This window comes from Acinonyx jubatus, unplaced genomic scaffold (assembly GCF_027475565.1).
Source record: "Acinonyx jubatus isolate Ajub_Pintada_27869175 unplaced genomic scaffold, VMU_Ajub_asm_v1.0 scaffold_21, whole genome shotgun sequence".
Taxonomy (NCBI): domain Eukaryota; kingdom Metazoa; phylum Chordata; class Mammalia; order Carnivora; family Felidae; genus Acinonyx; species Acinonyx jubatus.
Window position 1 is genome coordinate 230,671 of NW_026463940.1, and position 25,513 is coordinate 256,183.

General features: G+C 40.2%; 1 pseudogene; it reads right to left on the reverse strand.

Moving 5' to 3' along the window:
• Nucleotides 1-6,482: 6,482 nt before the first annotated feature.
• On the reverse strand, nucleotides 6,483-7,108 carry LOC128313741 (immunoglobulin heavy variable 3-74-like; annotated as a pseudogene).
• Nucleotides 7,109-25,513: the final 18,405 nt, after the last annotated feature.

Sequence of the window (25,513 nt, forward strand, 5' to 3'; positions counted from 1 at the left end):
CATGCGCACTGGAGAAGAATGCATACTCTGTTGCTTTAGGATGAAATGTTCTCAATATATCTGTTAAGTCCATCTGGACAGGTTGTCATTCAATGCTATTTTTTTCTTGTTGATTTTGTGATTAGATGATCTGTCCATTGCTGTGAGTGGGGTGTTGAAGTCTCCTACTATTACGGTATTCTTATCGATGAGTTTCTTTATGTTTGTGATTAATTGGTTTCTATATTTGGGTGCTCTCACACTTGGCGCATAAATGTTTACAATTGTTAGGTATTCTTGGTGGATAGACCCCTTGATTATGAATGATATAATGTCCTTCTGCATGTCTTGATATAGTCCTTATTTTAAAATCTAGATTGTCTGGTATTAGTATGGCTACTCTGACTTTCTTTTGTTAACCATTAGCATGACAGATGGTTCTCCATCTCCTTATTTTCCATCTGGAGGTGTCTCTAGGTCTAAAGTGCGTCTCTTGTGAAAAGCATATAGATGGATCTTGTTTTCTTCTCCATTGTGTTACCCTATGTATTTTGATTAGAGCATTGAATCCATTGACGCTTAGAGTGAATACTGAAACATATGAGTTTATTACCATTATGCTGCTTGTAGAGTTGGAGTTTCTGGTGGTATTCTCTCGTCTTTCTAATCTTTGTTGCTTTTGGTATTTATTTATTTACATAGATATATTTTCACCTTTCCTCTCTCAGAGAGTTGCCCTTAAAATTTCTTGCAGGGCTGGTTTAGTGCTCACAATCTCCTTTAATTTTTGATTGTATGGGGATTTTTTAATCTCTCCTTCTATTTTGAATGACAGCATTGCTGGATACAGAATTCTTGGCTGCATATTTATCTGATTCAGCACAGTGAATATACACCGCCGCTCGTTTCTGCCTTGCCAACTTTCTGTGGATGGGCCTGCTGCAAATCTGATCTGTCTTGCAGGTTAGGGACTTTGTTTCCCTGTTGGTTTTATGATTCTCTCCTTGCCTGAGTACTTTGTCAATTTGATTTTGATATTCCTTGTTGATCATCTGTTTTTGTTGAATCTAATGGGGGTCTTCTGTGCTTCATGGATTTTTATGTCTGTGTCTTTGCCCAGGTTAGGAAAGTTTCCCACTATGATTTGCTCACATAACACTTCTACCCCTATTTCTCTCTTCCACTTCTGGGCCCCCCATGATTCTCATGTTGTTCCTTTTTAATGAGTCACTGATTTCTCTAATTCTTAAATCATGCTCTTTTGCCTTAATCTCCTCTTTTTTTCTGCTTCATTATTCTCCATAAGTTTTTCCTCTATATTGCTGATTCTCTGTTTTGCCTCATCCATCTTTGACGCGGCTGCATCCATCCATGATTTCAGGTCAGTTATACATTTTTAATTTAATTCTGGCTATTTTTTACTTCTCTTATCTCTGCAGAAAGGGATTTAATCTATTTTTTACTCCAGCCAGTATTCTTATTAACGTGATTCTAAATTCTGGTTCAGACATCTTGCTTGTATCTGTGTTGGTTAAATCCCTGGCTGTCGTTTCTTCGTGGTCTTTCTTTTGGGGTGAATTCCTTCGTTTTGTCATTTTGAAGGGAGAAAAGGAATTATTGAGGTCGCAAAATTGAAAAAAGATAAAATTACAAAACTATTAAAATTAAAAATTAAACACACACACACACACAAATCGAATAGATGATACTAGACCCTAGGTGTGTTTCAGTCTGTGTGTTGAAAGTGGTTTGACATATTAGAGAAAAAAAGGTGAGGGGGAGAAAAAAAAGGACATCATTTGATAATTTGAAAAAAATGAATTCCCTGAAGTAGACTGAAATGAGATGATGGGGTAAAATTGAGTTTGAAAAAATATACACAAAATTAAAGAATATAGTAGAAAAAATAAAGAAAAAATATTTTCAATAAAAATTAAAAATAAATGTGATTTTTTCTCATTTTCTGTATTCATGAAAAAAGAAAAAAAACAAAAAAGAGAAAAAAGAAAAAAAGAAAAAATAGGAAATCATTTGAAATTTCAAGAAAGTGAACACACTGTAGTAGACTAAAACAAATTGATGGAAGTAAAATAGAATTTGAAAAAATTTACATGAAAGCAAACAATATAGTAAACAATTAAAAATATTTTTAATAGAAATTGAAAGTAAAATGAAGTTTTTCTCTTTCTGCATTCAAGAAACAGAAACGAAGAAGAGAAGAAAAGAAAAAGAAAAAAATAAAAAGGAAACTTTGGAAATTTGAAAAGGGGAATACACTGAAGTAGACTAAAATGAAATGATGGAAGTAAAATAGAATTGGAAAATTGCACAACTGTAAAAAATATAGTAATAAAAATTTAAGAAAAATGTTTTTAATAAAAATTGATAATAAAAATGAATTTTTTCTCTTTCTGCATTGAAGAAAAAAAGAAGTGTAAAAGAGAAAAAGAAAAAAAAAGAAAGAAACTTGACTAGATGAACCTGCTAACAGATTAAAGTAGACTGAAATTAGTTCGTTATCCCCTAGATGTCAGTCTATGTAGCTCTTCAGAATCCATGAACTAAGCCCACAGTGAGACTTGCATTCCTGAAGAACCAAGTTGGCCCAGTTGGTCAGGGCTCAGTGTAATGGCTCTGCTATCCAGTAGATGGTGCTGCTAGCCTCCTGGGTTGGATTTTTGCGTGCTTGTAGGTGCTAATGCACATGCGCAGGAGAGGTGAAAATGGCGCCACCCAGCTACCCAGTCTGCTCTCCCAGATCAGCAATCATGCATCCGTCCTCTGTCTTCAACTCTTGTCCACTCCCCGCTCCTTCACTCTCCATGTCCAGGCCCCAGGCCGCACCTCTCTCCCAAGTTTTGTCTCAGATGCGACTGTTTTCCCCAGCCCTTTATATACAAAGGACTGTGGCTTTGACTCCTTCTGCCCCTCTGTGGGAGGGTCTCACCAAGCAATGGCTGAATGAGCAATGGCCGAATATCGGCTGCACCCAGGAACACTTGCTGGACCCTGCTGCTGCCGGTGCCCCAAGACTGTGGGCAGGTGCCAGCCTGCCCAAGAAAAAGTTCATGAGACAGTGTAGCAGCAGCGTTTCAGGATTATGGAAAATCACAATACACATCTGGCAGCAGGCTTCACCCTAAACGACCTTGTTCCAGCACCAGCAAATGTGGCCATTTTCTTGGGTCTTCTGGGATCAGGTGGCTTCAACAATCTCTACAGAATGTCCTATCAGCAGTGGAACCACTTTTCCCCATGTGGATCAAGAACCTCCCAGAACCCACTCTGTTCCTGGGGATTCACCTTTCCCAGCAGAGCACCGCCAGGTATCGAGCTGCGGAGTTGCAGCCTTTGCGCTCCCCTTGTTTACAGTCTTAATGGAATTTAAATCCTCTCCTTTCTCCTTTCTCCCTTTTTAGTTTAGTCCCTGTGGCTATTTCCAATTTTCCACTTTCTCTCCAGCTGCTTTTGGGGAGGGGTGCTTTTCCCGTATTCTCCCCCACTCCCCAGTCTCCGTCCTCTCTCTGCCCGCAAAAGCACCTCCCTTGCTGTGGCTTCCCGCTCCCCAGGGCCACCTCTTCATGCCACGTATTTGCTGAATTCTGTGGTTGAGGTTGTGCAGATTGTTGTATTAATCCTCAATCAATTTTCTAGGTGTGTAGGATGGTTTAGTGTTGGTCTGGCTGTATTTCATGGATGCGAGACACATAAAATCCTCCATGCTGTTCCGCCATCTTGTCTCGTCCCCCAGTGACTGCCTAATTTTCATTTGAGCATTTGAGGATATCATGCCACTCCCTTCTTGCCTGCAGTTTTCTGTGGACAGTTCTGCCATAATCTTTTTTTATCTTCCCATATTCTTTAGCGAACTCTTCTGTCTTCATGCTTACAGGATTTTTTTTATTTGTGTATTTTGTGAACTTTACTATCTTATGTCTCAGAGTTGGCCTGATTTTTTTTTTTATTTTAATGGGAGTTCTCTGTGACTCATAGATGTGGATGCCTGATTCCTTCACCATTTAGTAGAAATTTTCCATTTAATGCACTCAGATAAAACTTCTGCCTTTTTTTCTTCCTCTTTTCTTCTGGGACTCCATTGAAAACAATTTTATTACACTTTATGGAGTTGCTGCGTTCCCTCAGTATACGTTTGTGATGCAATATGTTAATTTTCCTCTTGTTTCCTGCTTCATTACTCACATAATTTTCTAGTCACTTAATCATTTGATTCTTTCTGACTTCAGTTCATTATATCCAATCATTTTCACAGCTCAGTTACAGCATTAAAAGAATTTCAGCCTGACTGTGTTTTAGGTCTTTTCTATCTGCAGTCAGGGTATCCTCATGTCTTCTAGGCTTTCCTCAAGTACAGCTAGTATCCTTATGATAGTTTTTAAAAGTTATGTTTCCTTATGATAGGTTTTAAATTCTGTTTGAAGCATATTATTTATATGTGTTTTAATATTATCCCTGGCAATGTCCTTTTATCGTTTTCTCTTTTAGAATGAATTCCTCCATCTATGTGCATGTCTATGTCTCTGCTTTCTTAAGTTTGTAGGAAAATCCTGTTATGTTTTCTGTTTCTAGAGTAGTGTCTTTATTGAGAAGTGTTACATACTGTTGAGAACTTGATATTTCTGGAAGCATTTCTTACATGTGCCATGTGCACTGTGCTGTCGTGTATTGTCTGCTCTGTCCCTCAGGTCAGTCATCTGCAGAGTTTCTCCTTGCCTCCAGTGGGGAGGTTTTCAACTTTGTCCATAGTGTTATGAGTTTTATCTAGGTGAGTTTGGTCTGCTTATTAAAAGAGGCTAATTCTATCTCCCCTATAGGTGAAGCTATACCTCACTATATGGTCAGTAGGCTTGGTGCCTGTGCTGGTATATGGTGGTGTTTGGAAGGAGGGGCGCAATGCTGGTCTGGGTTCCAGGCACTCTTTCCCTAGTAAGGAAGCACCTAAGGAAGGCAAGGGGGGTATAGCTTGGTGTCAGTGGCTCAGATTCTACTAGGAGGTGCTGTGCTGTTCACTGAATTCTGTCCATGCTGATTGATGGGAGGAAATATTGGCATCAGCTCCCTCTCTAGTCCCTGGAGCTGTAGTTCCCAGCCTACCCTGTGCAGGAAGCCCTCACACAGAGAGAACAATCTGTGCTTGTGGGTCCCAGGCTTCCTTCACAACCCTGCCTTCATCCTGTCTGTGTCAAAACCATTGGCCCACCTGGCATCTCAGGGCTCTTATGTTTTACCTCAAGAGCTCTAGCTGGGTTTGAATACACCAAATTGTATGAATTCAGTATGACAGTGATCTCACTGATCCTCTGGGAGAGCATCTTGCTATGCTGTGGTTGGAGCTGGTTATCCCAGAAGGGCAGTTGCATGAACACTAGGGCTTGGAGTTCATGGTGAAGAACAACAAGAAGCAGCGTCCATTTAGCTGCTCTCAGCAGAGGCTCCTACGCTAATGACGAGGGCAGTGCAATGGTGCCTGTCAGGTCTCCTGCCCCATGAAAATGCACTCCAAGAAGGTAACTGTCTCACCCGATGTGACTCAGGGATCCTCAAACTGTAGCACTCCCTATGGGCCATGGGGCTGCTTCTCCCCAGGAGCACTGCTATGCCCACCAGGCTCCACCCCAGTGATTGCATGGACTTCTAAACCTTCAGTCTTTCAGCTCCACGTTTACAGAAGGTTGACTTCTCATGATTACCTTTATGTGTCATCTTGACTGTGTCATGGGTGCCCAGTTTCCCCACTGTTTCTGTGGATGTCTGTTAATTATTCCACAAGACACTGGCATTTCTATCCATGGTTTCTGTCTGCTTCGGCATCACCCACTCTATTAAGGTTCTGAAGAAAATCTGATGCAGAGGGAGGAAGAATTCCCTCATTTTTACTTCCCATGTGCTTGTTTGAACTGTAACAGTGGTATCGTCTGGCCCTTGTTCTGAGAGTTACATCATCAGCTTTCCACGTTGTGAGACTAGAGAGTAGTTCAGAATTAGATGAGAATTACACCTCTGGTTTTCCTGGGTCTCCAGCATGTGAGAGTGGAAGGTGGGGCTTATCAATGTTCAATCATGTAAACCAATGTGCTTTAGGCCCTGTGCCTCGGGAGAATCCTAGTAAATGGAGATGAATTATCTCTTCTTTAGAGGAATTGAATAAAGCTGTAGCTCATTTAAAGTCCTGAGTAGCAACAGCCTGGAGGGAAGTGTCATGTTGTTTTATTGGGACAATGGCTGGGTTTGGATAAGGAGGAGCTGTGGGATCCTGGGGTCCTGGCTGCACTGGAAGTGCATCTGGGAATCCTGTAAATGTTCAGCTGTTGTGCCTCAGGATATCTGTAATTCACTCATATTGAGGGACAGGAGTAAGCAATGCAAAGAACTGTGTCTTTTGTGCACGTTAGTGTAGTTTTCCTATGACAACAAGTATCTAATTTAGACAGTTAATTGGTAAGCACAGAATCCTGTGTCCAGAGAGCCTCCCTGGGGAAACTGCTTTATGGAGAGGAAGGCCCTGACCCTGACAGGAAACCTGCCTGTAACCTCCATCTGCACCTGCCTCTGGAAACACAAACCAGAATTGTGCATAGTGTGTGCCCCCCTGGTGGTGCTGATCCCCTCCTGCAGGGAGGTTTGTGTCTGGGCTCCCATTGGGGTCCCCTCTCTGTGTCTCTTGCACAGTAATATGTGGCCATGTCCTCGACCCTCAGGTTGTTCATCTGCAGATAGAGGGTGTTCTTGGCGTTGTCTCTGGAGATGGTGAATCGGTCCTTCATGGAGTCTGCATAGCTTGTGCTACTTCCGTCATATCTAATATATGCGACCCACTGCAGCCCCTTCCCTGGAGCCTGGCAGACTCAGTCCTTGCTGTTGGTACTGAAGGTGAATCCAGAGGCTACACAGGTGAGTATCGGGGACCCCCCAGGCTTCACCAGGTCTCTCCCAGACTCTGTCAGCTGCATGTCACACGGGACACCTGCAGACACAAGACATCTTGGTCAGGAAACTGTCACACATCCACTGGTTCTCACCCATATCCACTCACATACTCAGTGTCTCTAATTCACCATTAATTACCTTTCAAAAGAGCAACAAGTAAAATCCAGCCAAGCACAAACTCCATGGTGTGGTGTCTGTGTTCTGTGCTGATCACAGAATGGGAACACCTGGGACTCCTGGGTCTGGGGCTCCTCTCCCAGCTTCAGGCTGCAGAGGGCACTACAGAGGGCTACAGAGAGGGCACTATTTGCATGTCCTGTGACATATAAATCAAGATTCAGACTTAGATTTGATTCTTTAAAAGTGAACGACAGGGTTGGGGACGCATTTCTACATTAGTTTGTGTGGATGGTGCTGTGAAAATATGAATAATTTTAATTGGTGAGCACAGATATATTTGCAGGCACCTGTGCACTTTTACATGTCCTTCATCAACATTGGTCATTTTCGCTCTACAATTATTTTACATCCTTTTTGATATTAATCCCAAATACTTTTTTCTGTGAAATTTTCACTTCTATAATTTTGTTATTTGTTTTGCATATATTTCCACGCTGGTGTGTAGAATCACGGGTGGTTTATTTTTTATTTATTTTTGTTCATTATGTATCCTGCACTTTTCCTCATTTTTAAAAACTGGTTCTAATATTTTTTGTGGTATCTCTAGGCTTTTGTTATGTTTAAGATCATGTAATCTGCAAACAGGTAATTTTTCTTCCTTTTCACTGTTTTAAATGTCTTTTATTTCTTTTTATTGCCAAAGTTTGTGAGTACTTCTTCCAGTTGTAGGAGAAGAATGCTTTTCTCTTCTTCTGGGGTTTCACCTGGTGTAAGGATTCAATTGACATGAGACTGATCTAAAGGGGAGGATAAATTTCATTTTGCAAGTGCATGGCCTTCCTAATGATATGACACCCAGAGAATGTACAAAGCAGGTGGCACTTGTGACTTTCAGACAACAAAACATTGGATTTGGCAAGAGTTAAGGCAAAGGTGTGGGTTTGGGGGTATTTAATTAGTCAACAAGTAACTAGGTTTGTTTTCACAGCCTTCTTGTCCCTGTGTTCCTTATTCTGGTGCTAAGGATAGTTCTTCCCTCCTGGAACAGGTAAGGGAGTTTTCCCAAGGGAGATTTATTTCGTGCTGTCAAGGGAAAAAGGATGGTCTGAGTGTCCTTGGACTGGCTGTTTCTCACGTGACTTTCATCCAAATCAGCAATGTGACGCGTTGATATGGTTTGAGGCAGCATGTTTATTCTTCACGTTATCATGTTGAATACTTATGTTGGGGGTGATCATCATTGATCTTGATGTAGAAGGAATGATTTTCGGATTTTTCTGTTCAATATGCTGTCAGATGTCGGCTTTCATAGTGGACATGATCATCTGGAGGTAATTTTCTCCTCCTTTTTTTTTCATTAACATGTTTTTTTTTTATTTTTTAAAATTTATATCCAAATTAGTTAGCAAATAGTGCAACAATGATTTCAGGAGTTGATTCCTTAGTGCCCCTTACCCATTTAGCCCATTCCTCCTCCCACAACCTGTCCATCAACCCTCAATTTGTTCTCCATATTTATGAGTCTCTTCTGTTTTGTTCCCCTCCCTGTTTTTATATTATTTTTGTTTTCCTTCCCTTATGTTCATCTGTTTTGTCTCTTAAAGACCTTGTATGAGTAAAGTCATATGATTTTGTCTTTCTCTGACTGACTCATTTCACTTAGCATGATACCCTCCTGTTCCATCCACATGGTTGCAAATGGCAAGATTTCATTCATTTTGATTGCCGAGTCATACTCCATTGTATTTATATACCACATCTTCTTTATCCATGATGGATTTTTTGTTTTTGTTTTTTTTGAGTGTTAAGTTTTATTAGTTCTTTATATATTTTGAATACTAACTTTTATCTGATATGTCATTTTCAAATATCTTCCCCCATTTGTCAGTTGCCTTTAGTTTTGTTGATTATTTCCTTGCTGTGTAGAACCTGTTTATCTTGATGAGATCCCAGTAGTTCATTTTTGCTATTGTTTCCCGTGCCTCTGGGGACAATGTTTAGTGAGAAGCTGCTCTGGCCAAGGTCAAAGACGTTGGTGCCTGTGTCCTACTCTAGGATTTTTATGGTTTCCTGTCCCACATTTAGGTCTTTCATCCATTTTGAATTTATTTATTTTTGTGTATATTGTACAAAGTCGTCCAGTTTCATTACAGTTCCATCTTGCTGTCCAGTTTTCTCAACACCATTTGTTGAAGGGACTCTCATTTTTCCATTTGATACTGTTTCCTGCTTTGTCGAAGATTAGTTGACCATATAGTTATGGGTCGGTTTCTGGGTTTTACAATCTGTTACATTAATCTATGTGTGTATTTTTATGCAGGTACTATACTGTCTTTCTGACTATAGCATTGTAATATAGCTTGAAATCCAGAATTGTGATGCCTCCAGTTTTTTTCTTTTTCATGATTGCTTTGTGGATTCAGGGTCTTTTGTAGTTCCATGATAATTTTATTTTTGAAATGTTTTTATTTATTTTTGAGAGAGAGAGAGAGCATGAACATGGGAGGGGCAGAGAGAGAGGGAGACACAGAATCTGAAGCAGACTCCAGGCTCTGAGCTGTCAGCACAGAGCCCAATGTGGAGCTCGAACTCACGGACTGTGAGATCATGACCTGAGCCGAAGTCAGACGCTTAACCAACTGAGCCACTCAGGAGCCTCAACCATTATAATTTTAGAATTATTGGTTCTAGCTCGGTGAAAAATTCTGAGATTATTTGAGAGGGATATTTGCTTTGAATTACTTGCATTGAATGTCTAGATTGCTTTGGGTAGTATAAACATTTTAACAATGTTTTTTTTCTGAGAGAAAATGGGAGGAGGGGCAGAGGAAGAGGGAAGGAGAATCCCAAGCATTTTCTGTGGTGTCAGTACAGGAACCAATGTGTGGCTCGATCTCAGGAACCATGAGTTCAAGACATGAGCCCAAATCAAGAGTCATGGCTTTAACCCATGGAGCATGTAAGCACACCAATTATACTCTTAAGTATAGAGAACAAACTGATGGTTACCAGAGGGAAGGTGAATAGAGGGTTTGGGGAAGTAGGTGATGGGGATGAAGGGGTGCACTCATAATGAGCACTGGGTGTTGTATGGGAATTTTGAATCACCATATGTTACACATAAATCTAATATTGCATTGCATGTTAACTAACTTGAATTTGAATAAAAAATCAATGTTTTTTAAGTGTCTACAAATGGCCTTGTTGGCATACAGCCCACTAGGAATCATTTATTCCAAAAAATATACTGACAAAAGGAACAGCTAGAATTTTGAGCTAAGGTATGTCCCTTTCCTTCCCCACCCCACCTCAGCAAATGGAGAATCCAGTGCAAGTACCTGGAACTATAGGCATGTGCCACTGAGTCTGGCTGCAACCTCCACACCAGATTGTTGTAGCCAATACACAGGGTTCCTGGTGCCCAGCTCCTGTTAAGAGGACTCTTTCCCAGAGGGACAGAATGTCAGTGACCCCAAGTTGTTTGCTGTTGACGCCAAGCCCCTGCACGTGCCAGCGAGATGTGGGACTCATTGTATGCAGCCCCACTTCCAGGATGGAGGCTTTGCCCTGGGCATAGTCCACTAGGGATGCTGGGAGCCTGGTCGCCCCAGACCTGACTTATATGGCAGGAGTCTCATGCCACCAGGACAAGCAAGCCACAAGGAAATGAAGGTGCCACCCATCCCTAAACTGATCCCTCATTTTGTCCCCACCTGCAGATTCAGAGTTTTGCTCAGGGCAGGGGGGACCTGGAGCAATCCACTAAACCAAGGTGAAAATCTGTTCTGGTACAACCAAGTTCATTTCCAGCTGAGTGTGTGGAAGGTCTGGGCCTCATGTTGTGGGAGAGGCAGGTGCAGGAGACAAATGGCTTCAGTGGAGGATTCCTAAACTACTCCTCCTCACCAGCAGGAGAGAGCAAGAGCCAGGGACAGTGGAGGGAACAGCTGCTGTCAGAACAAATTTGAGATTCTGTTCTCAGCAACTATCCATTCAGAGGAGTCTGAGGTGGTGAGGTTCAGTCTGTGGAGACTCCATACATCAGAGAATTGTTGAACATAGGACAATATTCAACATGCAGCAGAGGAATTTATCATGTGGGGGTGGGTCAGAAAGTGATAAAGTCTAACCAAACACTGTCACCTAGGCTGTCACATCTAGGCTGGCTGTGTGAATGTCTCAGGCCACACCACCTCTGTATCTTTGAGACTACTTTCATTCCCTCACGTCATGTGTTTGAGGTTATCCTAGTTTCAGATCTGCATCAATAGTGTCACATTTCTGTGGAAAAGCATCCCATTGATGGATGTTTTATACTTGGTTTATTCTTTTATATTTAGAAAGACTTTTGACTTATTCGTAGCTTCTAACACTAAGAAAGATGCTATACATATTTACACACCATTTATTTTCAGAGCATGGGATTTCATTCTGGAGAAAATTCTCGGGAGTGGTATTCCCAGGTTACACGTTAAGTCATCCATGTATAATTTCATGAGTAACAGCCAATGATTTTCCAGATCTGGTGTTCATTTTTAATTCCTACCTGCAGTTTTTGAGGCCCCCAGTGTGCTGGATGCTCACCTGGATGGTGTTGTCAGTGTTCCCGTCATACCTGAGTCCTCAGGATGTGTGCATAAGGCATCTATTGCATTCTTGATTTGAATTTCCTTGCCAATAGATGGTGTGAAGAGTCTTTTCCTGTCCTTACTGTGTCTACAACCTCTAGGATGGGATGTTTACTACGCAAGGCTGTGCTTGTTTTATGGAGTGTTGTTTCCTTTCTTCCTATTGACTGTTGAGGGTTCTTAGCATATTCCGGATGCAGGTCCTTGGTGGTTATGCAATTTGAGAATATTGTGTCTTCCTATGTAACTTGTCTTACTGCTATTTCCTCATTGGCAGAAAAAAAACATCTGATTTTCACAAAATGTAATTATACCATTTCTTCTTATGGGTCTTGTGTTCTGAGCTTTAATTTTGGTTTTCATGATGATTAATTGTGACTAATATCTATTTTGTAATGTTTATACTTGAGAGAGAGACAGAAGGTGAGTGGTGGAGAGGCTGAGAGAGGAGAGACACAGAATCTGAAGCAGGCTCCAGGCTCTGAGCTGTCAGCAGAGAGCTTGACAGGATGCTCAAACTCATGAACCGTGACATCACGACTTGAGCTGAGTAGATACTTACAGCGACTGAATCACCCAGGCACCCGACTTATTTCTTGATTTACAATGTAAATAAAAGTCTTGTTTTTTTTTTTTCTGGTTTCTCTCAATGTTGACTTGTTCCCTAATTGGTCTCTGGTGACTTAGTGTTTTGTTGTTTGTTGTTAAGTTTATGGACTCCAGTAACTCATTTTCATGGCATGGTTTTTTGATAAATATATGGACAATTCTGTTGTCATGCTGTAATTGAACTTCAAATTTCATAAGAGATTCTGTGTGTGTGTCTCTTTGGACAGATTGCTCATCACATATGATAGATGTGCTCCTGGGGTCAAAAAACGCATTTACCTTTCCAGGTGTTGGGCTTTCTCTATGTCTCAGGAGCCATTGAGTTCTGTGCACACAACCTAGTTCTTGACACAGGATTTTCCCTTCACAATTCTATGTAAAACCCTGAGAATTCATATTGTGCATTGTCACTGTCAGACACTTCATGAATAGAACACACTGCAACTGTTATATCATTTCCTGAAACTATTTCCTAAAATTATTTTACTCTTGCATGTTTGGGGGTATGATTTTTCTTTCTCCATCAAAGGGGAGTTCATATCTGCATTTGTGGAATTCTTCCAGCCTTCTCATCCCCTAATGCTTTTCCAATATGCTGTACAGTGTTTCACTAAGTGCATATTTAGGTTTATTTGTACTCTGCCACATTCGGTGATAGGAGTGTAAGACAGGCTGAACCATATTGGTGTTTGTTGTTGTTGTTGTTGTTGTTGTTCAGTTCCCATGTAAGTGATCTGTCATATTGAATGTTTATAGAAAAGATAGCCCCTCACTTTCATACACCACTAACAGGGGACATGGTCCTTTTTAAAAGAGAAGACAAAGGAAGACAAGGAAGCTGAGACACAAGATTGGGGAAAGAAACCTACAGGCTGGCAGGAAGGGTCATCTCTCCAGACTTTCCAGTTCTGCAGATGTGGGTCCCTACTGAGGCCCAACTTGGGTTCTTGTGCAGGTGTCTGGACAAGCGGCCCATGAGATATGGGCACATAGGATTTGGAAAGGGTTGCTGTAGTTTGAGTTCCAGCCCGCCTGGCACTGCTGTGAAAACTCATGCATATGTTAATTAATGTCCACGACCAGTTAGGGATAAAATGGGATAAATTCAGGAAGTTAGACTCACTACCTTAGATTCCATGTTCATGAAAATTTGTGACAACATTTCTCCCTTCCTTTTTTTTTTTTAATACTTTATTAAATTTGTGTTTAAATTTTGGTTAGTTAACATATTGGGTGATATTAATTTCATTAGCAGAATTTACTGATTCATCACTTACATTAACACCCAGTACCCATCGCAACGCATGGCCTACTTAAACCCCGTCACCCATTATCCCATCCCCCACACACCTGGCCTTTAGCGACCCTTAGTTTGTTCTCTAACATTAGAGTCTTTTATGTTTTTCTTGCTCTTTTTCCCCTTCGCCTATGCTCCTCTGTTGTGTTTCTTAATATCCCCATATGAGGAAATCATATGATATTTGTCTTTCTTTGACTGACTTACTTCACTTAGCATGATACCCTCTAGCTACATCAACATCTTTGCAAATGGCAAGATTTCATTCTTATTTCTGACTGAGTAATATTCTAGTCTATACATATAGCACATTCATCACTCGGTGGACTTTTGGTCTCTTTCCTCACTTTGGCTCTCATTCGTAATGCTGCTGTAAACATTGGGGCGCATGTACCTCCTCAAATCAGAATTTTTGTATTCTTTGGGTGAATACCTCATAGATCAATTGCTAGAGTGTAAGGTCGTTCCATTTTTAAGATTTTGAACTGTTTTCTGGAATTGCCACACTATGCATTTTCACCAAGAGTATAAAAGTGTTTTCTTTTCTCCTCAGCCTCATCAATATGTCTTGTTTCCTAGTTGTTAGTTTTAGACTTTCTGACAGTTTGAGGTTGTTTCTCATCATAGTTTTGATTTGTATTTCCCTGATAATGAGTGATGTTGAGCCTCTTTTTGTGTGTCGGTTAGCCATCTGGATGCTTTGTTTGGAAAAGTGTCTCCTCATGTCTTCTGCCCGTTTCTTCACTGGATTGGTTGTATTTTGCGTGTTGAGTTTGATACGTTTTTATAGATTTTGGATAGTAAGCCTTTATGAGATTTGTCATTTGCAAATACCTTTTTCAATTCTGTAGGTTGCCTTTTAGTATAGTTGATTGTTTCTTTAGCGCAGAAGCCTTTTATTTTGATGAGGCCCCAGTTGGTAATGTTTGCTACTGTTTCCTTTGCCTTCTGAGATGCGTCTAGTAAGAAGTGGCGATGTCCAGTGTCAAAGAATTTGCTGCCTGAGTTCTCCTCTAGGATTTTGATGGTCTCTTGTCTCACATTTAGGTCTTTCACCCATTTTGAATTTATTTTTGTGTATGGGGTAAGAAAGTGACTCGGTTCCATTCTTCTGCATCCTCTGGTCCAGTGCCGAACACCATTTGTTGACAAAACTGTCTTTTTTTCCGTTACATACTCTTTCCTGTTTCAGCCAAGATGAGGTGACCATACATTTGTGAGTCCATATCTGGGTTAACCTTTCTGTTCTGTTGACCTGTGTGTCTCTTTTGTGCTTGTAGCATACTGTCTTGATGACTACAGCTTTGTAATATAGCATGGAGTCTTTAATCACGAAGTCTCCTGTTTCTTTGTGTAGCATAGATATGTCAACAATACTTGCTCCTTCAATCCTTAACATTGACTGTGTTTCCATTTCTTTCTGTCATCCTCAGTTTCTTTCATCATGTTATATAGTTTTCAGAGTATAGATCTTTTAACTCTTTAGGTATCCTATTATTTATTGTACAATATTAAACGGGATGGATTTCTTTCTTCCTTTTTTTTTTTTTGATTTGTCTTTCTGTTTCTTCGTGATTGCTGTATAGAAATGCAATAGAATTCTGTATGTTGATTTTTTATCTTGCGACTTTGCTGAATTGGTGTATCAGTTCTTGCAATGTTTTGGTGGAGTCTTGGGTTTTCTATGTAGAGTGTCATGTCATCTGTGAAGAGTGGAAGTTTGACTTCTTCCTTTCCAATTTGAATGTCCTTTTTTCCTTTTGTTGTCTGTTTGTGTGGATAAAGCTTCCAGGAATATGTTAGGTAGAATTATGAGAGTGAGCATTCTTCTTGTGTTCGTGACATTAGAGGAAATTTGTTTTCCCAGTGAGGATATTAGCTGTGGGGTTTTCATATATGGACTTTATGGTGTCGAGGTATGTTTCCTCTATCCCTTGTTGAGGGTTTTTATCAAGAAAGGATGTTTTACTTTGTCAAAAGTTATTATTATTTTTTGCCTGGATTGAGAGGGTCATATAGTTGTTATCCTTTCTCTTATTACTGTGATGTATTACAGTGATTTATTTGTGAATATTGAACCACCCTTACAGCCAAGGAGTAAATCCCACCCTATCATGGTAAGTGATATTTTAATGCATTGTTGGATTCGATTGGAAAGTATTTTCTGGGAATCGTTGCATCCATGCTCATTAGGGCTAATGGCCTGTAAGTCTCATTTTTAGTGGGGTTTAATCTGGTTTGGAACCATGGTTATACTGACCTTATAGAATGAGTTTGGAAGTTTTCTTTCCATTTCTATTATTTGGAATAGTTTGAGAAGACTAGAATATTCTATTCTACTTAAGTAGAATATTTACACTCTAATTATCTGGTAGAATTCACCTGTGAAGCCATGAAGCCCTCGACTTTGTGTGTCAGTAGGTTTTTGATTACTGATTCAATTTATTTGCTCCTTTCAGTCTGTTCACATTTAAGTTTAGTTAGTTTATATCATTCTGGTAATTTATCCATGTCTTTCAGATTGACCAATTTTTTGGCATATAAATTCCAAAATATTTTTTATAATTGTATTTCTCTGGTGTTAGTTGTGATCTCTCCTCTCAAATTTGTGATTATATTTACTTAGTCCTGGAGGAAGATGGCAGCATAGGAGGACGTTGGGCTCACTGGGTCCGGCTGATCACTTAGATTCCACTCACAAATGCCTAATTTACCCAGGAAACCACCAGAAGACTAGTAGAATGGACTCTCTGGAGCCAAGCATAGACGAGAGGCCCACAGAAGTGGATAGGAAGGTTGGAGATGCTACATGGACTGGGTGGAGGGAAAAGGGCAGTGGAGGCCCAGCCAGCCCATCCAGCAAGGCACAGCCCCCGATTCTGGCTTGCAAAGCAGAGGGGCTGGATGGAGTGTGTTCTGACAGCCAGTGGGAATTAACATCTGGAATGTTATAATTCAACTGTGCTGCTCAGAGAGTGGGAGGGCTAAAGGACAATGGGAGAGAGAGTTGTTGAGCCCCACAGGATAGAGCTCAGCTTGGCGGGGAACAAAGGCACAGGGAAGAGCCATTTCCCTTGCCCATTCCCCAGCCAAAATCCCAAAGGGAACCAGTTCCTGGCACAAAGTTCCTTGCACTGCACAAATACCCAACGCTGTGCTTCTGTGGATCATCACTCCAATGGGTCTGCCTCCCTCCCAGTGCCACAGGGCTCCTCCTGAAGTGGGCCACCAAAGGAAAAGCGAGCTGAGCTTGCCCTCCAACCCCTGTGCATCTTGTGGATCCATCCAGGCTAATATGTCAGATCCCATCAAAGCAGCACCCAAGCCTGTAAGTGTGCAAGTAGCCCAGACAGAGGCCACACCACTCCACAGTGAGTCCTGCCCCTGGGAAAGGGGAAGATAAGGTACACAGTAGTCTGACTGTGGCCCCAGCGGTGGGCTGGGGGCAGACATCAGGTCTGACTACAGTCCCAACCACCAATGGAAGTTACTCCAGACAGCACAGGGGAAGAACCCTGCAGTTCCACGCCACTCCAGGGACTCTCCAAAATGATGAAACGGAAGAATTCTACTCATAAGAAACTACAGGAAATAGCGACAACTAGTGAACTGATCAAAAACAATTTAAGCAGTATAGCAGAAAATGAATTTAAAATAATAGTCATAAAATTAATAGTTGGGCTTGAAAAAAGTATAGAGGACAGCAGAGAATCTACTAATACAGAGATCAAGGGACTAAGAAACAGTCAGGAGGAGCTAAAAATGCTATAAATGAGCCGCAAAACAAAATGGAGGCGACCACAGCTCAGATTGAAGAGGCAGAGGAGAGAATAGGTGAATTAGAAGATAAAATTATAGACAAAGAAGAAGCTGAGAAAGAGAGATAAAAAAAAATCCAGGAGTATGAGGGGAGACTTAGAGAACTATGTGACATAATTAAATGAAATAATATATGCATAATTGGGATTCTAGAGAGGAAGAGAGAGGCAAAGGTGCTGAAGGTGTACTTGAAGGAATTATAGCTGAGAACTTCCCTGAACTGGGGAAGGAAAAAGGCATTGAAATCCAAGAGGCACAGAGAACTCCCTTCAGATGTAACTTGAATCGATCTTCTTCATGACATATCATAGTGAAACTGGCAAAATACAAGGATAAAGAGAGAATTCTGAAAGCAGCTAGAGATAAACATGCTCTAACATATAAAGGGAGACCAAAAAGACTAGTGACGGATCTCTCTACTGAAACTTGGCAGGCCAGAAAGGAATGGCAAGAAATCTTCAGTATGATGAACAGAAAAATAATGCATCTGAGAATCCTTTATCCAGCAAGTCTGTCATGTAGAATAGAAGAAGAGAAAGAGGTCTTCCCAAACAAACAAAAACTGAAGGAATTCATCACCACTAAACCAGCTCTAAAGAGATCCTAGGGGGGATCATGTGAGACAAAGTACCAGAGACATCACTACAAGTATGAAACCTACAGATATCACAATGACTCTAAGCCCATATCTTTCTATAATAACACTGAATGTAAATGGACTAAATGCTCCAACCAAAAGACATAGGGTATCAGAATGGATAAAAAAAAAAGACATCTCTATTTGCTGTCTACAGTAGACTCATTTTATACCTGAGGATACCTTCAGATTGAAAGTTAGGGGATGGAGAACCAACTATCATGCTATTGGAAGTCAAAAGAAAACTGGAGTAGCCATACTTAGACAAACTAGACTTTAAAGGCTGTAACAAGAGATGAAGAAGGGCATTATATAATAATTACAGGGTCTATCCATCAGGAAGAGCTAACAATTATAAATGTCTATGAACCAAATATGGGAGCCCCCAAACATATAAAACAATAGCAAACATAAGCAACTTTATTGATAAGAATGTGGTAATTGCAGGGGGCTTTAATACTCCACTTACAACAGAGCATAGATCATCTAGACACAGGATCAATAAAGAAACAAGGGCCCTGAACTATACACTGGATCAGATGGACTTGACAGATATATGTAGAACTCTGCACCCCAAAGCAACGGAATATACCTTCTTCTTGAGTGCACATGGAACCTTCTCCAAGATAGATCATATACTGGGTCATAAAAGAGCCCTTCATAAGTATACAAGAATTGAGATCATACCATGCATACTTTCAGACCACAATGTGATGAAAGTTGAAATCAACCGCAAGAAAAGTCTGGAAAGCCTCCAAAAGCATGGAGGTTAAAGAACACCCTAATAAAGAATGAATGGATCAGCCAGGCAATTAGAGAAGAAATTTAAAAAAATATATGGAAACAAACGAAAATGAAAATTCAACAAACCAAATGCTTTGGGATGCAGCAAGGGCAGTCCTGAGAGGAAAATACATTGCAATCCAGGCCTATCTCAAGAAACAAGAAAAATCCCAAATACAAAATCTAACAGCACATTTAAAGGAAAAGAAGCAGAACAGCAAAGACACCCCAAACCAAGCAGAAGGAGAGAAATAATAAAGATCAGAGCAGAAATAAACAATACAGAATCTAAAAAAAACTGTAGAGCTAATCAATGAAACAAAGAGTTGGGGTTTTTTTTGAAAAAAATAAACAAAATTGATAAACCTCGAGCCAGTCTTCTCTAAAAGAAAGGGGGATGACCCAAATAGATAAAATCATGAATGAAAATGGAATTATTACAACCAATCCCTCAGAAACACAAGCAATTATCAGGGAATACTATGAAAAATTATATGCCAACAAACTGGACAACCTGGAAGAAATGGACAAATTCCTAAGCACCCACACACTTCCAAAACTCAAACAGGAAGAAATAGAAAGCTTGAACAGACCCAAAACCAGCGAAGAAATTGAATCAGTTATCAAAAATCTCCCAACAATAAGAGTCCAGGACCAGATGGCTTCCCAGGGGAATTCTACCAGACATTAAAGCAGAGATAATACCTATCCTTCTCAATCTATTCCAAAAAATAGAAAGGGAAGGAAAACTTCCAGACTCATTCTATGAAATCAGCATTACTTGATTCCTAAACCAGACAGAGAACCAGGAAAAAAAGAGTACAGGCCAATATCCCTGATGAATATGGATGCAAAAGTTCTCAATAAGATACTAGCAAATCGAATTCAACAGCATATAAAAATAGTTATTTACCATGATCAAGTGGGATTCATCACTGGGCTGCAGTGCTGGTTCAACATTCGCAAATCAATCAATGTGATACATCACATTAATAAAAGAGAAGATAAGAACCATATGATCCTGTCAATCGAAGTAGAAAGAGCATTTGACAAAATTCAGCATCGTTTCTTAATAAAAACCCTCAAGACACTCGGGATAGAAGGAACATACTTAAGCATCATAAAAGCCATTCCCACAGCTGATGTCATCCTCAATGGGGAAAAACTGAGAGCTTTCTCCCTGAGATCAGCAACACGACAGGGATGTCCACTCTCACCGCTGTTGTTTAACATAGTGTTGGAAGTTCTAGCATCAGCAACCAGACAAGAAAAGAAAATCAAGGCATCAAAATTGGCAAAGATGGAGTTAAGGTATCACATTTTGCAGATGACATGATATTATATATGGAAAACCTGATGACTCCACCAAAAGTCTGCTAGAACTGATACATGAGTTCAGCAAAGTCGCAGGATACAAAATCAGTGTACAGAAATTAGTTGCATTCTTATACACTAATAATGAAGCAACAGAAAGACAAATAAATAAACTGACCCTATTCACAATTGCATCAAGAATCATAAAATACCTTGGAATAAACCTAACCAAAGATGTAAAAGATCTGTATGCTGAAAACTGTAGAAAGTTTATGAAGGAAATTGAAGAAGATATAAAGAAATGGAAAAACATTCCGTGCTCATGGATTGGAAGAATAAATATTGCCAAAATGTCAATACTACCCAAAGCTATCTACACATTCAATGCAATCCCAATCAAAATTGCACCAGCATTCTTCTCGAAGCTAGAACCAGCAATCCTAAAATTTGTATGGAACCACGAAAGGCCCCGAATAGCCAAAGTAATTTTGAGGAAGAATACCAAAGCGGGAGGCATCACAATCCCAGACTTTACCCTCTATCACAAAGCTGTAATCATCAAGACGGCATGGTATTGGCACAAAAAGAGACACATAGACCAATGAAATATAATAGAAACCCCAAAGCTAGACCCACAAAACTAATCTAGACCTGCGAACTAATCTTTGACAAAGCAGGATACAATATTTCAATGGAAAAATAAAAGAGAGTCTCTTTAACAAATGATGCTGGGAGAACTGAGCAGCAACATGCATAAGGATGAAACTAGACCACTTTCTTACACCATTCACAAAAACAAACTCAAAATGGATAAAGAACCTGAGTCTGAGACAGGAAACCATCAAAATCCTAGAGGAGAAAGCATGGAAAAACTCTGACCTCAGCCGCAGCAATTTCTTACTTGACTCAACCCCACAGGCAAGGGAATTAAAAGCAAAAATGAACTATTGGGATCTCATGAAGATAAAAAGCTTCTGCACCACAAAGGAAACAATCAACAAAACTAAAAGGAAACCAATGGAATGGGAAAAGATATTTGCAAGAGACATATTGGACAAAGGGCTAGTATCCAAAATGTATAAAGAGCTCACCAAACTCCCCACCTGAAAAACAAATAATCCAGTGAAGAAATGGGCAGAAAATATGAATAGACACTTATCTAAAGAAGACATCCAGATGGGCATCAGGCCATGAAAAGATGCTCAAAGTCGCTCCTCATCAGGGAAATACAAATCAAAACCACACTCAGATATCACCTCACGCCAAAGTGGTTAAAATGAACAAAACAGGAGACTATAGATGCTGGAGAGGATGTGGAGAAACGGGAACCCTCTTGCACTGTTGGTGGGAATGCAAACTGGTGGAGCCTCTCTGGAAAACAGTGTGGAGGTTCCTCAAAAAAATTAAAAATAGACCTACCCTATGACCCAGCAGTAGCACTGCTAGGAATTTACCCAAGGGGTACAGGAGTGCTGATGCATAGGGGCATTTGTACCCCAATGTTTATAGCAGCACTCTCAACAATAGCTAAATTATGGAAAGAGCCTAAATGTCCATCAACTGACAAATTGATCAAGAAATTGTGGTTTATATACACAATGGAATACTACGTGGCGAATGAAATATGGCCTTTTGTAGCAACATGGATGGAACTGGAGAGTGTTATGCTAAGTGAAATAAGTCATACAGATAAGGACAGATTCCATATGTTTTCACTCCTATGTGGATCCTGAGAAACTTAACAGATGACCATGGGGGTGGGGAAGGCAAATAATGATTGGAGGGGGAGGGAGCCAAAACAGAAGAGACTCCTAAAAACTGAGAACAAACTGAGGGTATATGGGGGGTGGGACGAGGGGAGGGTGGGTGATGGCCACTGAGGAGGGCACCTGTTGGGATGAGCACTGGGTGTTGTATGGAAACAAATTTGAAAATAAATTTCATATTAAAAAATATTTACTTAGTCCTTTCTCTTTTGTTTTTGCTAAGTATGGCCTCGGTTTATCATTTTTAGTTATGCTTTCAAAAACCAGTTTATAGTTTCATTGATCTGTTCTGTTTTTGTTTATTTCTTTATCATTTATTTCTGATCTAGTGGTCTTTATTTACCTTCTCCTGCTGGTTTCAGCGTTCATTTTCTTTTCATTTCCTAGCTTGCTTAGGTGTAACATGGTTGTGTGTTTGAGATTTTTCTTCTTTCTTGAGTTTGGCCTGTATTGCTATATATTTCCCTCTTCCAACCACTTTTGCTGCATCCAGATGGTTTGGCACTGGCATGTTTCCGTTTTCATTTGCTTCCATGCATTTTTTACTGTTTCCTTAATTTCCTGAAAATCTCATACAATCTTTACTACAGTGTCTTTAACTTCATGTATTAGTGGTGTTGCCAAAGGTTTCTTGTGGTTGACTTCAAGTTTCATGGTGTCCTGGTATGAAAATATGCTTGGTATTATGTCAATCTTTTTGAACTTGTAGAGGGCTGATTTGTGACATAGTATGTGATCTGTTCTGGGGAATGTTCTATGTGCACTCAAAAGGAATGTGTATTCTGCTGTTTAGAATGGAATGTTCTGAATATATCTGTTCAGTCCATTTGGTCCAGTGTGTCTTCCTTAGCCAATGTTTCCTTATTGATTTTCAGCTTAGATGATGTGTCCATTGTTGTAAGTGGAGCGTTAAAGTTTTCTATTATTATTATTGTATTATTATCAATTAGCTTCTTTATGTTTCTTATTAACTGATTTATATATATCAGTGGTTACAATTTTAGCATATGAAGATTTAAAGCTTTGTATCTTCTCATTGGATAGACCAGTTTATGATGATATACTGCCTTGCTCATCTCTTGTAACAGATTTTGGTTAAAATCTAGTTAGTGTCATACGTGTATGGTACTACAACTTGCTTTCGACGTCCGTTAGCATGATAAATTGCTATCCCTCCCCTCACTTTCAATCTACAGGTGTTTGGGTTGAAGATGAGTCTATTGTATGCAGTGTATAGAAGGTCTTGTATTTTTTTATCCATTCTGTTTTCCTATTCCTTTTGATTGGAGCATGTTGCCCTTTTACATTCACAGTGATTATTGATCGATATAAACTTAGTGCCATTGTGTTACCTCTCAAGTCACTATGGAGATTTTCTCTGCTTATTTCTAGTCTTTGTTTCTTTTAGTCTTCCTTGCCCACTCAAAGAGTCACATTTAATATTTCTCAAAGGGTTGGTTTAGATGCCACGAACTCCTTTGGTTTTTGTTTGGGAAATTCTCTCTCTCCTTGTATCTGAATGACAGCCTTGATGGGTAACGATTCTTGGCTGCATATTTTTGAATTGGGCATGTGAGGATATCATGCCACTCCTTGCTTGCCTGAAGGTTTCTGTGGAGACATCTGCCATAATCTTTTATGTCTTCCCTTTTTAGTTAGCGACTTCTTTTGACTTGCTGTTTTTAGTGTTTTTCTTTATATGTGTATTTTCTAATTTTACTGTTATATGTCTCTGTGTTGCCTGCTTTTTTAAATTTTATTTTAATGGGAGTTCTCTGTGACTCATAGATGTGGACGGCTGTTTCTTTCCCCAGTTTGTCGACATTTTCCACTATAATGCACTCAGATAAAACTTTTCCCTTTTTTTCTCCCTCTCGTTTTGCTCAGGGACTCCTTTTTTTTTTTCAATATATGAAGTTTATTGTCAAATTGGTTTCCATACAACACCCAGTGCTCATCCCAAAAGGTGCCCTCCTCAATACCCATCACCCACCCTCCCCTCCCTCCCACCCCCCATCAACCCTCAGTGTGTTCTGTTTTTAAGAGTCTCTTACACTTTGGCTCTCTCCCACTCTAACCTCCTTTTTTTTCTTTCCCCTCCCCCATGGGTTTCTGTTAAGTTTTTCAGGATCCACATAAGAGTGAAATATATGTCTTTTTCTGTATGGCTTATTTCACTTAGCATAACACTCTCCAGTTCCATCCATGTTGCTACAAAGGGCCATATTTCATTCTTTCTCATTGCCACGTAGTATTCCTTTGTGTATATAAACGACAATTTCTCAGGGACTCCTTTGAAAAGAATTTTATTTCACTTTATGGAGTTGCTGAGTTCCCGAAGTATACGTTTGAGATGGAATATTTAGTTTTCCTCTTCTTTCCTGCTTCATTTTCCCCATAATTTTATCTTCTATGTCACTTACTCACTCATCTGCTTCTTTCCACCTGAGGTCATTATATACAATCAGTTTCACATCTCGTTTATAGCATTTGTAACGTTTCAGACTGACAACTTTTTAGGTCTTTTCTATATGCAGACAGGGTATCCTCCTGTCTTGTTTGCTTTCCTCAAGCACAGCTAGTATCCTTATGATAGTTTTTAAAAATTCTGTTTACTTATGACAGTTTTTAAAAATTCTGTTTGAGGCATATTTGTTATATGTGTTTTCATTATATCCCTTACAATGACCTTTTATCGTTTATTCTTTTGGAATGCATTCCTCCATCAGTCTGTATGTCTGTCTCTGCTTTCTTAAGTTTTTCGGAAAATCCGGTTATGTTTTCTGCTTCTAGAGTAGTGTCTTAATGAGAAGTGTTTACATAGTGTTGAGGACCTGATATTCTGGAAGAATTTCTTGCATGTGATGTGTGCACTGTGCTGTCATGTATTGGCTGCTGTGTCCCTCAAGTCAGTCCTCTGCAGGTTTCTCCTTGCCTCCAGTGGGGAGTTTTTCAACTTTGTCCAGTGTTGTTTTTTAACTAAGTGAGTTTGTTCTGACTGTTAAAAGAGGCTAATTCCTATCTCTCCTAGAAGTGAAGCTTTGCCTCATTATATGGTCAGTAGACTTGGTGCCTGTGGGGATATATGGCGGTCTTTGGAGGGAGGGGCGTGGTGCTGGTCTGGGTTCCAGGCAGTCTTTTCCTAGTAAGGAAGCATCTGAGTAAGACAAGGGGGGTGGATCTTGGTGTCAGTGGCTAAGCTACTGGGGGGTGCTGTGCTGCTCACTTAACTCTGTCCATGCTGATTGGCAGGAGGAAATATTGGCATCAGCTCCCCCTCTAGTCCCTGCAGTTGGAGTTACCAGCCGCCCCTGTTCAGGAAGCCCTCACACAGAGAAAAAAATCTGTACTCGTTGGTCCCAGTCAGAACCCTGCCTTCACCCTGTCCTTGTCCAAGCCATTGTCCCACCTGGTGGCACAGAGCTCTTATGTTTTATATCAGGAGCTCTAGCTGGGTTTCAAAAGTCCAAACTGTATGAACTCAATATTATAGGGACCCCACTGATCCTCTGGGAGAGGGTTTTGCTGTGCTGTGGCTGGAGCTGGTTATCTCAGAAGGGCAGTTGCATGAACACTAGGGGCTTGGAGTTCATGGTGAAGAACATCAAGAAGGCAG